The 18,346-nt window shown below is 37.7% G+C and overlaps 1 protein-coding gene across 2 annotated transcripts in view; it reads left to right on the top strand.

The window, feature by feature from the left end:
* The first annotated feature begins 846 nt into the window (after positions 1-846).
* Positions 847-18,346, top strand: part of ches1 (checkpoint suppressor 1) — a 37,985-nt gene continuing 20,485 nt past the window's right edge. The window contains exon 1 of one of the 2 annotated variants that reach the window (XM_079889272.1): positions 847-1,041. The gene's annotated coding sequence lies outside the window, so the exon portion shown is untranslated. Of the gene's footprint in view, positions 1,042-1,293; positions 1,436-18,346 lie in introns of those variants that run through there. The other variant, XM_079889273.1, reaches the window with a different exon arrangement.

Here is an 18,346-nt window from a genome sequence, read left to right as displayed (position 1 = left end):
ACGGGTAAGATTGAAATACCCTAATACTATGTAAATTATGGTACAAGTTTCAGATTTGCTAGCTAGAAAACAGTTATTTTACAGCTGTCTCGATCAAAGTGAAATGTGCAAATGGATGTAAAGGTTTGATTGTGGCATTACATTTAGATGATCTCACCTTGCATCAGATTTCTTTTTACTCGTTTTCTACTTACTGTCAAGATTTACTAAAGACACGCAGAGAAATATTAGTGCTGCAAAGGTGTGAACAGGGTTATTTTTGAGGCTGATCTTATTGCATATGCATTTTTAGGAGTTTCCCTTTCAGACGCTAAATTTATGGGAGGGAGAGTGTTTAAATTAATCAGTGTCGTCAGTAGATCACGCGCAGAACTTACACTCCCATCTGCGTTTTTTGGAATTGCGCTCTCACGCTAATTTGCCCTGTTTAGTTAATTAAGAATCGGGATTAGTGTAGACCCGGGCTGGGCAACTCTGGTCCTCGAGATCCATTTTCCTGCAGAGTCAAGTTCAACCCTGATCAAACTCCCCGTCCTGTAGCTTTCTAGCAATCCTGAAGATCTCGATTAGCTTGTTCAAGTGTGTTTCTTTAGGGTTGGAGCTAAAAACAAAAGGATCTCAAGGGTCAGATGCCTACCCCTGGTTTAGACGTAGCCTAATCATCCTCAAATCGTCTTGAATCCCCTAGTCCCAGCACGCTAATGGTTATGCCACCTGCAGCCTCTGTAGTGACTCTGGCGAGCAGGGCTTCCCCCTGAGCCACAGACAATGGCATCTTTGAGTGCACCCGATGAGCACTAGGACCCAGAGAGCGCTGCATTTTCTTCCAGGGGTTGCCTAAGCCTCAGCGCACACACCCCTGCTTAGGAAAACTGAGATAGGAAAAGAGAGAGGGTGAGACTAGAGGAACGCAGCTCTGTTGTTGTGGTCACTCCAAGAACACTGCTCTGGCAGAAATGAAGTGCAGGAACTGACCCGCTGCCGTCGGGAGGAGAGGAATACATGTGGAAGGGCTTATTCAGAGTGGATCGGGATTAAAAGGTGACTCAATTTGTTGCTCTTTAGGGCACGCACGCTTTTATGAGTGTGTTTATGGTAGAGGCTTCAACAAAAGGAGGCTGGAGTGTGTTTGGGAGTGTAGGGATGGTCTTCACATGCGTCTTCAGAGGGATTGTGGAAATGAGTCATCGCTGTGCACGAGGGGAATACTTGTGTGTGTGTGTGTGTGTGTGTGTGTGTGTGTGTGTACGTGTTTGGGGTGCTTTTCCTGTCTGGGAGGAGGAAAGACAGCACTGGTTTTAGGGGGGAAAGTGCGCAAGGCTGATCCGTTCCATGCAAATTCTGGAGAGAATGGCATGAGACAAAAGTTTGCTGTGGATTTGAGAGGAAACGCCACAGCTTCGTCATTAACTTCTCATCTGTTTTGGAAGCTCAGGTTTGTATCTGGAGCGCTTCTGTGGGGAAGACAGGTTTACCACCGACTGCTTGTGATCTCTGCGATAGCCCGGACAGATGGTGGTAGGCGTGTGTGTGCGTGCGTGTATGTGTGGTATGTTGTGTCTGTCAGGCGGAAAACTAGTTAAGAGAGGCAGATCTGATGAGGACCACAGCAACAGCAGAAAGACGCCTCGGTCTGACTGGCTCAACACAGCTGATTGTACACATGAACGCTGTTCGCTTAATCGCGCTGCCACGTGTGCGTGCAATGCATTTGTGTTTGAGGGTATTAATCTGCGTGCGAGTGTGTGGAGTCTGTTTACACACCGCGTTCAGTTTAGGGAATCACATTTGGATTCTTGGGTGATTGTATCAGAGTGTTCAGATTGTTTTTCCATTTTTGGTATTACAGCTATTTTGTGGTAATCTTTTTGAAATGTATGTATATTTGTGAGTGTGTGTGTGTGTGTTTGGGTCAAATCTCCCTACAAGGACAGTATATCAGCTACAATGTGAGGACTAGTCAGCAGTCCAATAACCCACTTTCATGTCTTTCCAAACCTGTATGACTGACTGACTTCTGCAGAATGCAAAGATATTTTGAAGAATGTTTGTAAACAAACCATTTTGGATACCATTGACTTAAAGTGCATAAAAAAATAAATAAAATAAAAACATAAGACATTTCTCAATCTTCAGTAGAGAAACCACTGAAAGAAGAGAAACCTCACTCTGAGTGATTCTACACTGTAAAAATTATTTTTAGTTAACTAAACTTAATTTACCAGTGTTTATCCAATTGATTTGTCCAATGTATTTCAATTGACAAAATTAAAGTTATCTCAACTTTTGGGAGTATTTGAAACTCAAAAAAGGCCATGCAAAAAAGAAACGAAATATGAGTTGAGTTTTTGTTTTTACAGTGTAGAGTGAGAGAAAACACAGATTTTCCATTTTTTAAAAACCTCCTTAAGCTTCAACCAAAATCTCTGTTTCCACTCTTTACCGCTCACATACTCTCAACCCACAGACAATTGGAGTGATACAAACAGTGAAAAGTTCCAGTGCAGTTATACAAAATAACAGCACTCTTGGACCACCAACAAATAAAATTAACTATTGTATTACACTTTTATGTCTGCTAAATATACATATATGAAGAGTTCAGATGCAAAAGCCTCAAAGTGCCATCTGAAATTTTCTTCTAGAATGATCATTTTTATAAAGCTTGTATATTTAAGTTCAATAATTTAACTTAAATGGCAATGCAAATTACCTATTAATTGTCATTTAAGTGAAATTACTTAACTTAAATTTACAAGCTTTATAAAAAATGATCACTCTAGAAGAAAATTTCAGATGGCACTTAGAGGCTTTTGCATCTGAACTCTTCATATATATATATATATCATATACATGTATATCTTATTCACCACTTTAGAATAAGGAACAATATCAAGTCTAATAAATTCGTAAAAAAAACTCTGCGAATCACAACAAGCGTATCGGTGAGAACACTCATTTAAACACACACCCGAACATCACATTTTTGACATTATTGATAATGCTTTCAATCGTAATGCAAAGGACTGGTCTACGGGACATAAGTTAAGCCTTTAAATAAAAGGGTTATTGGGCTGTTTACACAGTCATAAACAACTAAAGTCTTCATATATATATATATATAATTTATTTATTTTTTTGTTATTTAAAACAAAATAAATATTAACTAAAATAAAATATAGAAAACGTAAACAGAGCTAGTTACCAACATTTCTCATTTTCGTTTAGTTAAGAATGAAGTAAATAAAATGATTAATAAATAAACGAAGTAAAAACTATATAGATATATTTTCATATTTTTAAAAACATAATACAAATTATGAAAACAACAAAATTACTAAAACTAAAATTAAAGTGAAAACAATATAAAAATAAACTCTAATTCAGAAATTTAACTAAAAGTATAATATCAATGACACTAAAATAACACTGATCAGTATTTTTGTCGTTTTCCCATCAAAGTATCTAAACATCATTTACTTGGCGTAAAAAAAAATCTTAAATTTATTCAAGCATTAATAGCATTCAAATTTGTATTCATGTTTAATCATATAATCATAGTTTATTCTTAGTGAGGTTGATACTAAATAAACTATATATTCTCTGAAAACAAGCATAATGTAATTTTGCTTCCCATGTAAATGTCTTGATACACTATTTTTCTTGATTTAAAGTTGTTAATTTATAATATAATTATAATTCATAATATATATATATATATATATATATATGATTTGATAAATTGATTTGTTGTGTGTGTGCATATGCACACACACACAACAAATCAATTTATACACACTATACAACACAATGCAATTCACTTTATGACGCAGAATACAACACTATAGAACAATGTGTAAAGTCCCAGCATGGTGAAGATCATACTGGTATGTGAGTCCAGTTTGTCTAAAGACACTAAAAAATTAGTGTCAAACATCGTAAAAAAAAGTGTGACTGTGCCGATTATGATGTCATGCTCCAATATAATGATTCTCAGGCCAAAAAATCATCCGCACTAATGTGAGAACAGCCAGAACACTCTGTTTTCTTCTCTTTGTCCTTGAACTTGTTTCAGAGAAAAGAGCAAAGCGAGGATTGAGAGGGGTGTTTAGTTTCAGGGGCTGATGTCATGACTCATGATGTCATGCTGTAGTCTGACTGATTGCTCTGCAGCTCTGCCTCTGATTGGTCCATGGCCGTGTGAGCCAGTGACTTGATTTTATTTTTATTTTTCATAAATATTTACTGGCCGGTTGCTGGTGAAAGCGGTCGGCACCGTGTTTGTCTTTGTGTAGTAAGGCAGCTGTGTATTTTAAGCATGTAGAGCACTGTGTAAGTATGTCTTCTCGTCCAAGCGAACCCTCAGTCAGCAGGAGATTGTAATGATTAGCTGTGGTTATCTTTACTACTGGAACATGCAGCAGTAAAAGCCCAGATTTCATGTGCATATAGCGTCTCTGAGTGATGATGTCATGCCTTTGTGACTCATTAGAGATTTATCATCTTCACCAATGGGCCATTATGTCATTTTCTAAAATGGTATAAACAGGGTCTGTTTATTCTCAAAATCAAGTTATTAGTGGTGCTTGCTTAGGCCATCACTATTATTATTATTGCTATGTGTGTGTGTGTTATTTATATACTACTAGTATTTATTCATACTTTAATTAGCTTTTATTTATTCAGTATTTATTTTTGTTATTTTATATTTGTTTTATTTCAAATAATAAAAATTATTTGTAATAAAGTTTTAGTTCACAATAACAACATTGGCTTTTATGTGACCTTGAAACAGAACTTGCGTGCGCTTTACCGCCACAATAATTGGCCTCATATTTTGGATTCATGTGCTTGTGTTATTGTCCTGGAAACCATATGAAAGCTGAAAAATTACTTCACTGCATTCTTTCTCTCTTCCTCCACTTTTTCCCCTCTCCCGTCTCTCTTGTGCACTGTAAAAGTGAAAGTGTCAGCTCGCTTACAGAATGGGTCTGGATGATCCTCCAGACTTGAAGAAACCTCATGGGTCAAAGAACAGCCTGAGCTGAACATTTCAGATTTAAGATCTTATATTATTGAAGCTGAAGTGTCATTTTTATATATATATATATATAAAATAGTGTCTTCTATCCCACATCCCAATGTGCAAAGTCATCTACATGTAAGCTATTCATAGGATGATTTCTCTGAAAAGTCAAATGTTTACTTTACCATTTGGTAATGGTGTGAAAATCAGTGTGAATTTGCCTTTTGTTTTATCTCTGTAATTTGTCGTGTTTGTGTATTATAAGTGAAACGTCATGAACAAATGTGCAATTTAATTGTACCCATCATGAATTTATTGCATTTATCATGCTAAATTGCCTAAGCAATGCCTAAATAGCTATTACTGTTAACCAATAGCCCACATGACTATGATGATGTCAGTGAATAGATAAACTTGAGTGAGAAAAATGCAAGCAATTATATGAAAAAAAAGATATAATATTCTAATAAAAATAATAATATAATAAATATATATATATATATATATATATATATATATATATATATATATGTATGTAAGGGATAATGTATAGAGAGGCGGTCGTTATAGCGAATAACAAGCCCGACAGGCTGAACGAGACCCCGACGCGAAGCGGAGGGGTCTTGACAGCCTGAAGGGCTTGTTATTCGCTATAACGACCGCCTCTCTATACATTATCCCGCTTATTACATGGCTACCTACAAAATAAATAAATAATTTGACACAAATTATTGATTTAAAAAGGAGTTTATTGATTTAAAAACGATTGTATTGCTTCCGCCAAAGAAAATAGTCCGTTCCGCGTCCATAGCAACGCGCTGTTTTGCATGGCAACGGTCTGTTATAGCTCGCATATATATTTATTACATGGCTTGGCTGAATTCCAATGTAGAATGCGGTCTGTTATTTCTTGATAACAGACCGCATTCTACATTGGAATTCAGCCAAGCCATGTAATAAATATATATAGTAGGGCTGTCAAACGATTAATCGCGATTAATCGCATCCAAAATAAAAGTTTGTGTTTACATAATATATGTGTGTGTATGGAGTATAATTATTTTCTATATATAAATGCACACACATGCATATATATTTAAGAAAAATGTGTTATTTATATTTATTACATGGCTGGGGCTGGGCTGAATTCCAATGTAGAATGCGGTCTGTTATTTCTTGATAACAGACCGCTGCGAAGTATAACAGACCGTTGCCATGAAAAACAGCGCGTTGCTATGGACGCGGAACGGACTATTTTCTTTGGCGGAAGCAATACAATCGTTTTTAAATCAATAAACTCCTTTTTAAATCAATATTTCGTGGCAAATTATTTATTTATTTTGTAGGTAGCCATGTAATAAGCGGGATAATGTATAGAGAGGCGGTCGTTATAGCGAATAACAAGCCCTTCAGGCTGTCAAGACCCCTCCGCTTCGCGTCGGGGTCTCGTTCAGCCTGTCGGGCTTGTTATTCGCTATAACGACCGCCTCTCTATACATTATCCCTTACATAAAATATTTATATATAATATAAATTATTTATAATATAAATATATATATACACAGTATATACATGCAAATATTTCTTAAATATATACATGCATGTGTGTGTGTTTATATATAGAAAATAATTATACACCGTACACACACATTTATTATGTAAAAACAAACTTTTATTTTGGATGCGATTAATCACGATTAATCGTTTGACAGCCCTAATATATAGTAAAAATTGTGTGTATATATATATATATATATATATATATATATATATATATATATATATATATATATAAAATATATTTGTGTGTATATGAGAGAGAGAGAGAGAGACACACACACACTGTTCAGGTAAGCTACTTAAAGTAATGAGTTACAATATTGTGTTACTCCTTTAAAAGTAACTAATTGCGTTACTTAGTTACTTTTTATGGAAAGTAATGTGTACTTTTGCGTTACTTTTTCTCAACTGGGAAAAAGTAACAACGTAACAACGTTTTTCGTAACAACAAAAAAGTTCGGTTTTTGGCAAATGTAAAGGCCCTATCACACCAAAAGTGAAATGGATAGCCTAAGCCTCAGGCTGAAGGAAATGCAAATTCACATCTGTACATTAAAGAGCACAGCTCAACTAAATATTTCAGCTGTGCTGTTGTTCTGGATTGCAGAATAATAGGACACAGGAGAAGACATTTCAACACTCTTCAGCAATAAAAACACCAAAAAACCGAAACCCAAATGTGCTATAATTTTTGCTTATTAGTATGGTTGAATTGGATCATTGAAGGTCAGCAGCAAAGACATTTGTTAATAAAGTGAGATTAAATACATAAAGGATATGTGTTAACATATTTTATTATTGCAGGGTTGCGTAATATTCTGAGTTTGCATTTCACTGCTTTTATCCATTTTGAGGAATACTGAATCTGTTTTTGTGCAAATGAGATGAGTATGCTTACATTTAGTCTCCCATCATGCTCACAAAGCGCACACTTTTCAGGTTTCCTGAACAACTTTTACGAAAATCACCACAATTTAACGTAAGCTCATCAGACAGTAAACCAGATAAGAGAAATAAGAGAGTTCCAGACCAGTAGCCTAACATTCATTATGTGTACAGCTGTACTAGTAATACATGCAGTGCAGTCACAGTGACTTAAGTTACACTATAGGAATGTATAGGTGGGTTAATGTGAAGTAATCTGCAGTCATAGGATTCATTCATGCTTTTGATGTCAGCTTATGGTTATACACTGTTCTGTCATTGTTTATGGACTCTTGGAATTAGCCTTGGCCACTCTATGTATGCAACTCTAGCTCCTCCACTGACTATCATTGATCATTTTGTTTTTTACTTTAGTGTCACATTAGTCCGTGGACAGTTAGTCAGTTGTTTTCTGATCTCAGGTTCAACTCTGATTATTTCCAGCACAAACTTTGACAAGAACAATTCTGGGAAAAACAGTTTCCACTGCAAATAAAATCAGACATATGGATCTAAATGACTTTTCTCCCCCTTGATACAGAGTCTATCATTGCCCATGCACTGATTACATTACTGGGTATATATTTTGATATCTGTTTCCCAGATCTCCATATCTCAAGCAAGAAGAGCTGTCTTTCAGATCTCATATGTGGACGATCCACATCTATCCAGTCACATTTTCATGAGCTTGTCCCTCTGCACTTGAGCGTCTCCCTCCGCTCTGCCTGGACCATGCGTGGGCCTGTTCTTTGGCAATGCAAAGGGGAAAAATACCTTCCTGTATGATGTCAGGGCTTAAACACCAGAGCAAAGCATAACACAGTCTGAGAGAGGCTCTAAACTCACTCCCTACGAACAACAGCAGGAATGAGGATCATCTTTTTTTCAATGTCGCCACTTAAGAGCAGCTCGGCGTTCATACCTTAATAGTCCTTTCGGCCGAAGCTGTGGCCGCTCCATTCATAGCGCTGGTCATCTGAGAACTGGCTTCTGATCGGGCCTGAATGAACAGCTGTGGTGGTCATGAGTGCGCTGTGGGTCTTGTTTCTCCTGTCTGAAATGTTACGAAAAAGCCCTTGCGTATATGCAGTATAAACATAGTATGGCCGTATCCGAGTGTTTTGGGTATATAATGAATAATTGAATAAGTCTACATTCATACTTACTTCTTCGCTGGCGTAAACCGACTTACAAGAAAGTGCTTTTAGAGCGTTGTGACAAGTTGTCAAGAGTTTGGAGAGAGGTGACTAGTGACAGCAAGAATGTAGTGCCGTTTGTAGACCGAGAAACTTAGCTTATGGTGTGCTTGTGCATAGTTTTATTTGGAGTGGAGATTCTGTATTATGAGAAACATTACTTGTATAGGCTATAGGCTAGTTATTGGCTCAGTCAGGACAATAATCTGTTTAATAGGGACAGTAATCACTGGTCAATGTTTCATATATATCATATATATATGTATGTGTCAATGTGGTGTTTTTAATATGCTTAAGACCATGTGCAAATTCATCAGCAACTCCATTGCTGAGTATTTCTCCTTAAAACTGCAGTGAAAAAAATACACTATTTATTTCCTTATTTTATTTCTTATTTTATTTATTTTTATTTATTTTTTGCATAATCCTTAAAGTAGTCATTTTGCAGATGCTTTTAGGAATGTGGGAACAGTGGACTGTTTAGGAACAGTTTAGGAACAGTGGCTGAAAGTGCACTTAAAACAATCCCCCTGGACAATAGTGATGGGTCAGGGGTCACACTCAAGGGTTCAAAGTTCGCTTACTTAGCACTTGCAGTAACCTTTAGCTGGTTGATGCTGTAACGATTCCATTATGGAAGGAGAAAGCATCTTTTTCTATTAATGACCATTCAAAGGTATTTCAAGTCACTTACTCTGTGTTCTGAGCACCTGCCCTTGAGGTAGATGGGAATGCTAACGCACATCTCTCTGCATGTATTCTAGACCTCCTCGGTCTTGATCCCAGCACTGAACTTTTATTCTTGGACAGAATAAGAGGTCAATTATTCTTGAGAAGCTGTTATTGAGGAAAGCTCCTCTTTTGTCCCCTTATCGTGATGATTAAGTGCCCAAGACTATAATGTGAGGGACCCTTATGAAGAGCGGACGCAGAGTAGGAAGTGGCGAGCTGAGATTGTGTGCTGTGGTTGGACGCAGACATGCTGACTCCTTCGATTCATGCTCTGAATACACTCAGAGGAATCAGGTTTTCACAAAAGTGTGCAGCTCACACTCTGAACATCTGAGTTGATTTATCACCATGCCCAGTATTATATATTATAAATATGGCAAAAGGGTTGCGTACTGGTCATAGTCTAGTTCTCTGTGATATAAATCAGTATATTGCAAATAATAGTTCAGGCACTAGCAAGGGCCTTAATCCACTAACTACCCCCAGCCCCACCCCCCCCCCCCACCCCCCCCCCAAAAAAATGAAATGACTAAATTAGAAACATGCTAGGTCGGTGTATGTGAATTGTTTTTACGAGAAAATGTGTCATGTCATTTACCCATCTGACTCATTACACCAACCTCTGTATAACACACCATGACCGATATCGTTCTGATAACGTTTGTTTCGTTTATTGTCCATCTTGTAGCGTTTAGATCCAGTCTCTGGGAAAGTGCACTTACCATATACTACTGAACTAGGAAGTGGACTGAAATGCACTGCTGGTGGATGCGAACGGGTTTGTTTGAACAAACTGACATGACAAGGACGCCAGGGACTGCGGTCGTCTTGCGGAAGCAGGCAAATTTGATGAACCGCAGAAGTGTATGGTGTTTCGAGTTCGGCAGATCACAAAGGGCAACGTTTGATGAATATGTATCTGGTGCTAGACTGTCAGCTCTCACGGTCCCCGTCTCATCTTCCTCTTCCACTCCTCCTCTTGTCCTTTGCGCTCAGATCCGTGGATGCACGGTCTCACCCTAGAGCTTCTGTCTAATCATGGTACCATCATCCCTCAGTCACGTTACCCTAGCAGGGCCTGTCAAACAGCATATGCTGGAGGACGCGTTGACTTTGAAATGCTGCTAATGACTAGAGGATGTTCTTTTTTTCTCTCTGTCCTGATGGTCAAGGGCCAGGAAAGAGTTCGGTAACAACGCTGGGTTGCTAGTCTCGGTGGCAGGGACAAACTTCAGGCTGATGGCGAGCAGCCCGTCCTCCTGTTTGCTGGAGATAAGTGGTGATGCCACAGGGCTGAAGTTTTTGTGGGTAGTGTCTTTAAACACTGGCTGCTTCAGTTTTTTAACCACCCCAAATCCAAATATCGGACTTCGAATGGAAAGCTTAGTGGTTCTGTAAACACTTTCACTTCCTCATGCCCCTGTTAAGCTGTTTTAAAGGTTCCTATTTTTGTTTTGGAGGTCTCCTATAGTTTAACATGTATCCAAGGTCAAAAACACTTTAATTTTCCCATAATATACATTGCAGCATCACCTCTTTTCTTACAGTATAGCCCCTTTCACACAGAGATTCCGGAAAATACACAGATCGTTTGATTTTGGTTCATTCACACTACCAGTGATTTTCCGGAATCTGTGAGTGCGTTCACACACACCCCGTAAAGACACGTGGCGTCAGGATTTCAATGCAATGGCACGTGCGTCAGGGATGTCAAAATGGCTGAAAAGTTAAATTCGAATTTCTTTCTTAAATATTAGCAAAATTGACTGTATTGTCTCTTATGCCCACAAGAGGGCGCAAGCGAACGCAATAAACAAAAACCAAATCAAGCATTGCATCTTTTATTAAAATATATAAGGAATTAATTTTTTATTAATGCACAACGTTTCGGTCACACGACCTTCATCAGGAGTCTCCTGATGAAGGTCGTGTGACCGAAACGTTGTGCATTAATAAAAAATTAATTTAAATTGCAAGTTAAGATAGTGTGCGGGAGTTCCTTATATGTTGAAATGACCTATCTGGCCTTATTATCCTACGCACCTATTACTTACAGGTGTGCGATGGAGTTCGTGCACTATCTATTATTAAAATAAAATGACATTCACTTTTTAAAGTGCATTGACTTTTCAAACAATTGTTCTTAAATAAAATATAATTTCCTTAATGACAATTTGCATGCAAGGACAATTAGGCTACAATAGTGCATAAAACTGTGTTCAAGCACTCTTCAACACTCTTCAACAGATAGCGTAAAGAACAACATCAACACAAAAACACCAGAAGCTCAACTTGATCTGCAGCGAGTGGTGAGCGCTTTTTGTTGGCAATGTTTCCAGCTGATGAAAACGCTCAGTTCTGACCGGTGCCAGGTGTGGTCAAGTATGTCTTTGCCAGTCGCGCAATATGTGCATACATACCGCACGATTTTTGCCACCAACCGAGAGGGGTTTCGTCAGCAGGAAGCCTTTTCTCACCATTTATCAAATAAACAATGCAACCGCACCGCACTGTGTACGTATAAGCTATCAGAAAAAAACCTGAGTCAGTTACGTCATCATCATGTCTCGCGCACCTCTTGACACACCAAAAATTCGAATGCATGGTTTTTGCATTCGAATGTGTTTTTTTTTCGAAAATTCGAAACATTTTGACAGCCCTAACTTGAAGTCACTACAACACACCCCTTACGGCATTGGCCCTGGCTTTTGTTCACACAGGGCATGTTCCGGGACTGATCCCGGCAATGTTACTATAGGTCCCCATCCCGGCATCAATCCTGGGACGTGTTTGCGTTCACACAGAAGGCACTCTTGCAATTTTATGGCAATTTCCCGGTATCAACGCGCTGTGTGAAAGGGGCTCATCTAAGACGGCTCGATCAAGGATTCAGTCTCTCTAAACCCCACTTTTCTGAGAGCTTGCTCTGCTCTGATTGGTCAGATGGCCCAGTCTGTTGTGATTGGTCTACCGCTTACAGCATGTGTTGGAAACAAAATGATTAGCATATCTGAATTTCAGCTCCGGAGTCTTCCTCAGCACTTGATATACAGTGATATGAACAGTAACTATGGCATTGGTTTTACTGTATCAATTCAAGTTTGATAATGAAACATTGGAAGAAGTAGCTGATCAACCTGAACTACCATCACAAGCACAACATGTGCAGCACAAAAAACAACGTCTTCTCGACATGTCGCCAACACAAACCAAAAGTCCTGGCCTCAGCTACTACTACAGTGTTTAAGGGGCAAAGTAGATGTTTGTATGCAGCCAATGAAGATCATGCTGGCATTATGCAAATTTGTTAAATTGTTATCTAGGTATGTAACAGGAAGTGAGACTGGAATTACTGACAACTTGTTTCGGCAGCTCAGAATTGATTGATATGAGACAACAAGTAAGGAGTAATTGATGCCGGGTTGTTGATTTATTAGAAAATAATGCACACCCGAGTTGGTAATGCGGCCATGATGCAAAACAGAGGGCGTATATTATTTTCTAATAATTCGTCAATTATTCCACTTCCTAAGGTTACCACACCTCAAGACATTGATCAGATGTTGTATGTCAAGATATTTGCCAGGGTTTTTTCTTTTTAAAATGTTCTTGTGTGTAGTACTAATTTCTTACGCATCTAAACCCAAACCTCCGTTGCTAATTCCAAAACGTACTATATTTATCCTATTGTTACTATATTTATTTTCTCGGTCAGTGTCGTTGTGGGTTTTGGTTCTTTTGCAGTTGTAGTCTGTAAGGACCTTTGAAATAACTGAAATTATTTGGCAAAGTAATAAATAATTGCACACCTTAGAACGTTCGTCAACCAATCAGATTCAAGCATTCAACAGCCCCGTAGTATTATAGTAACTTCATTTATCGTACACTTTGATCTTTAAAACTTTGCAGACATTTTACATTCTCAGTCAGCTATTTTACACACTACATCAGTGAAGTGACGTGAAGGCCATGTATGATAACCCATACTCAGAATTTGTCCTCTGCATTTAACCCATCCAAGTTAGTGCAGTGGGCCTCCATTCACTGCGGTGCCCGGGAAGCGATTGGGGTTAGGGGCCTTGCTCAAGGTCACCTCAGTCGTACTGAGAATCGAACCCGTGACCTTCAGTTTACAAGTCTGACTCTCTAACCATTAGGCCACAACTGGCCCAAATGAAAGGTAATATCTGAATAGGAATAATAATAATAATAGGAATTTTTGAGGTTTAAAAATAATAACTCTATCGACAGCATCTGTAGCCTTCTAATGATCACCACAGAAAATCATTTCCACATGTCCCTCAATTTCTAAAAATAAGTAATGAACTACAGTTGAAGTATTGGGCAGTTGGATAGCACTGGAAATAAACATTAAAGATACACAGTTAACACACTGTTTCCACACTTAAAAATCATGTGTTCGTATCAGACTAATTTAATAGAATCGCTTACCAACCTTGTGTGTCTCAGTATACAATCTTTCAATTCTTGTCATAATCATGAATATCCAGTAAATTCTATACATTTTGCGTGTTAGGTGCAAAGGAAAGTGACGTAACTATCTGTAAAGCACAGCTTCAGCACAATCAGAAGTTCAACCAAAAAGTGCCCATCTAAATGACAATTTAGACCACTTGAAAGAGTTTTTTGCTGAATAATTAATCTAAGACTATTGATGTAAAGCATTATATTACTTGCTGAATAACATGTGGTTCAAGTTATTTTTACCTAGGAATATTGTATTAAAATAAAAATAATAAACCTCAAAAATTTTGTTAACCAACTACCAGGAATTGCTCTTTTGCACTACAGTGCAGATTCTATGTAAACGCTCTATTCATGCTTTGATGTGATGATAGAATTGATGGTGTGCAGTTATTATGTCACTCTGGATATAAAAGCTGAGAGGAAAGTCTTTTGGCTTCCATGCTCTTTGCCGACTGCTCCTCTCCCATCAGTTATAGTTCAGGTCAATAGCAAAGACCGTGTAATTGAGAGAAAAGCAGAGTGTACGAGAGAGAGAAAGCGAGGGATCCCTCTGCAAAAGCGTCTCTTAGCATGCTGTCAGTGTATGCTGTGAATGCAGGGGCCCGGGGGCCAGTGCTGTTTTAAGCCTGACTTCTGAGAGTAGAGGTCTCCTCTCTGCACCAAACTTCACTGGAAGACCCTCGGGCTGAGTGCGGTCAGGTCACCTTCACTAAGCTCAGATCAGACAAGGGAGCGGGGGAACAGGGGAGCAGGGGACTTAAAGCAAATGAGCGCTGTAACTCTTCCAATGGTTAGTGCCTGTGGGTGAGAGAGGTTCATACGGAGCAGAGAAAGTTCTTGCCCGGAGTCTATTGCATTGTGACCCCCATAAGGAGAACTGTGCGCTCCGGCCCCTTTGGACAACGAACCTTCACCTTTTTACCATTGCTTATGGACTTTTTCTGATGTTTCTGGCAGAAAGGATGGAGCGAATTCTTTGATCTGTGGACGGCTTGGCTGATTGGTTGGCTGTATGTACATGCCCTGGTGTGCCCTAACACTGTTGTCATGGGAACTGAGGAAATGGAAACTAAACAAGTCTTCTTTTTTTTGGTGCTGGAAAGGAGGGGGAAACTCCGATGTCTTTCAATGCTGTTGTTGACATCAAGACAAAGGTCTATTATTTGTACTCTACGTACCAGAACTGAAATCTCATAAGCGAGATGTACCTCAGGGTTATGTGAATGCAGTTTATTGTTGGCTTTTGTGAAGGATTTGTTTAGCAGTTTTTGTGGAATTTAAATATTTTGAAAGAACTCGAGTCCGTTGAGACATTTGCTTTGCTTGGTTTGAATTAACTCACGAGAAGCCTTTTGCTACCTGTCATAATTAATTGCCTTTTATGTTTATCATTTTTGAAAAGAAAAAAAAGAAAGATTTTTGACTCTCTCATGCTGCTGTAATTTAGCAGAAAATTACCTTGTCCCCTTATATCACTTTTTTTTTCTTTTGTTTATTTTGCTTTGTTTTGTTTGTTTTTTTTTTTTGTTTTTTTTTTTCTTTGGTTTGGTTCTTGCTTGTTTTGTTTTGTTTTGTTTTGTTTTGTGGTTTGTTTTCTTTGGTTCTTGTTTTTTTGCCATTTATGTTTTGTTTGATTTCTTGTTTGTTTGTTTTGCCTTTTATGTTTTTGTTTTTTGACCTGGTATGTTTGGTTCTTGTTTTTTGTTATGCCTTTTATGTTTTGTTTGGTTCTTGTTTTTTTAGTTTTACCTTTTTTTTTTTTTTTTTTGGGTTTGTTTGGTTTGCCTGATATGTTTTGTTTTTTTGTTTTGGCTTGTTGTTGTTTTTTGTTTTGCTTTGTTTGACTCTTGTTTTGTTTGGCCTTTTTTTGTGCCTTTTTATGTTTTGTTTTTTTGTTTTGGTTTGTTTGGTTCTTGTTTTTTTTATTATGTTTTGCCAAGTTAAGCATTAGTGCAAGGTCTAACAGCTGTGCAAAAAAGTCATCCTAAATATAGTATAATATTTTGACTTTAGTCTGATGAGTGATGTTTTTTGCTAGTTGTGCCATCTTAGAAAACTGGCTGATGTTTTAGCCCTTCTTCCATTTGCCCTATATATTTTGTAATAATGTCAATATATTTTCATAACACCATGAGCTTTTATAGGAGAATGCTTTAACTGAATGATTTAAATTTGAGTTTAATTGAATTCATATACCATGTATTATATTATATACCACATATTATATTATATCCAGATAATTCATATACCATAGTATATATTTAATTGGTATCCAAGGTATGTCCAAAAACACCATAATGATGCTGTGGTATTACTTGTACATTTGTTGTAACTGTAGAAAGTGAGAGAGCTTGCAGTATCTATAAAGCAGATGCTGAGTTTTGAAGTTTCTTTTGTTTACACTGAGCCAAAATGCCTGTAATGTTTACATTAGATTTGTGGCACTAATGGGCATTTGGGCGAGCTGTTGTTTGCCTTTTCCAGTTTTCAGATCTCTTTGGTCATTTGACACAACTCTCACATGTAACATCTTGCTCCCTTATTTCTGAGGGGTTTTTAAGAGCTTAAACAAAAACTGCTTTCAAACTTTGTTTGTGATTGGTAAGATGTAATTGATTCTTGAGCGCAAGGGAAGTTCACTGGCAGCCCCTATGGTACCCTGTTCGAGTAGTTCGTTGTCATAGCAACAGTAAAATTAGCTGGCCCTTTTCTGTCAGTTGTGACGTTTTGTGGCAGCGCCACCATGGATACACAAAAAGCAAAACTGTGTATTGTGTGTATATGTGCATTTATATGTTCCAAGAAAACACCTTAATGCGGTTACCCTTTATAATAACTGACCCGCCAGTCCACTGCTTTTCTTACAGATTTATTTATTGGCTTTCATATTTTGAGGCCAATTTGATACAGATTGATGATTTTTTTTTTTTTTTTCAATATATTTTTGGAGAATATAATCAAGATAAATGATTGAGTACTTTGGAGTAACATGTAAATGCTGTTTTATTAACAATAACAATTTTCACTGAGAAATTGCTAGTAAATTTCGCAAACAATGACAAAGAAACGCAACATTTTGAAGTAGAAAAAACTGAAAAAGCATGTTCTTGTATAACATACTCCAATTTATATTTGCAATTTTTAAAAATCCTATTCATCAGATACCATCATTCTACCTCCAAAAATTTTTTATTAGTATTTTTTTCTCTCTTTATTTGACGTATTTAATTAAATTATGGGCTATAACAGTTTTCTCTTGTATTTTAGTGAAACAGATTTTTGTTTTTCACAGATTTTGTTAATATGCAGTTGATTCTAGCTGAGACCTCGGTTGTGATGTGGATGTGATGCCGTCCACATTTGTATAATCTGCCTTATAAACGCAGCCATGCCTTGACTGACCCCAGGGAATCTCTGCTCCAGATTGCGAGGATGGATAATATTCTCGCTCCGTTGCCGTGGAGACAGATGCTGTATTAGCAATGCAGCGCTAGCTGTCAGCTGTCAATCAATGCAAGGGAAGAGAGCTTGTGCTTTGACATGTAAGCGCGAGTGTCAAAAGCAGCCCTGAGGCGTGACTGTGCATTTTCCAAGGAGTGCTCAGCTGCATATGCTGATATTGACTGATCGAATGGCATTGTCAGGGGGTGCTGCCCCTGGCACATCAGTTGACATGTTAGTACGGCATAGGCTATGTATAATTGTGTGTGGGTACGTGTTGGCATGGGTGTCAGAGAGAGAGTTGAAAGTGATGGGTAATGCTGTAGGGAGAGATTAACTGTGACTTGGGCAGTGTGTGATAAGTTCGTATTTAGATTTTATGCATCTGCAGATAGTGTCAGGCTTACTTCTACTACAATCCAACCTCGTGCTAAGCGTACCTCCCAGAATACACACACACACACACGCACACTAACAGGTTGCTGTCACAAGAGGACACTTTATCAGATTTTCCATTGTAAAAAGGTTGCATCCTTGTTATAACGTGATTTGTGTATGGAAAAAGGCAATTGTAGCTTTACATCTAATAATTGCAACTTCTCATAATTATGGAAAATAAGTCACAATTTTCCATATCTCACAATTGTGACTTTATTTCGCACATTTACTTTTCCCAAAGTTGAGACTTTGTTTCACAATTTATTTATTAAATTTATTTGTCACAATTGCTCAAATCTTTCTCAGTATGACTTTTTAACTCACAATGCATCTTTAAATCACATAATTGCAACTTTATTTATTTTATCTCAGTTGTCTGTTTCATTTTTTACTCTTCTTGAGACAGAAATAAGCTGCCTTATCTATGGAAGCTTGTTTCCCCCACAAAATAAAAAAAAAATGAAAAAGGTAATTGCGACCCTATCTCACAATTGACATTTTCTCTCTCGCGATTTTGACTTTTCTCAATTTCGAGATATAA

This window comes from Squalius cephalus, assembly GCF_949319135.1.
Source record: "Squalius cephalus genome assembly, chromosome: 12".
Classification (NCBI taxonomy): Eukaryota; Metazoa; Chordata; class Actinopteri; order Cypriniformes; family Leuciscidae; genus Squalius; species Squalius cephalus.
This window is presented reverse-complemented; position numbering and strand designations above follow the sequence as displayed.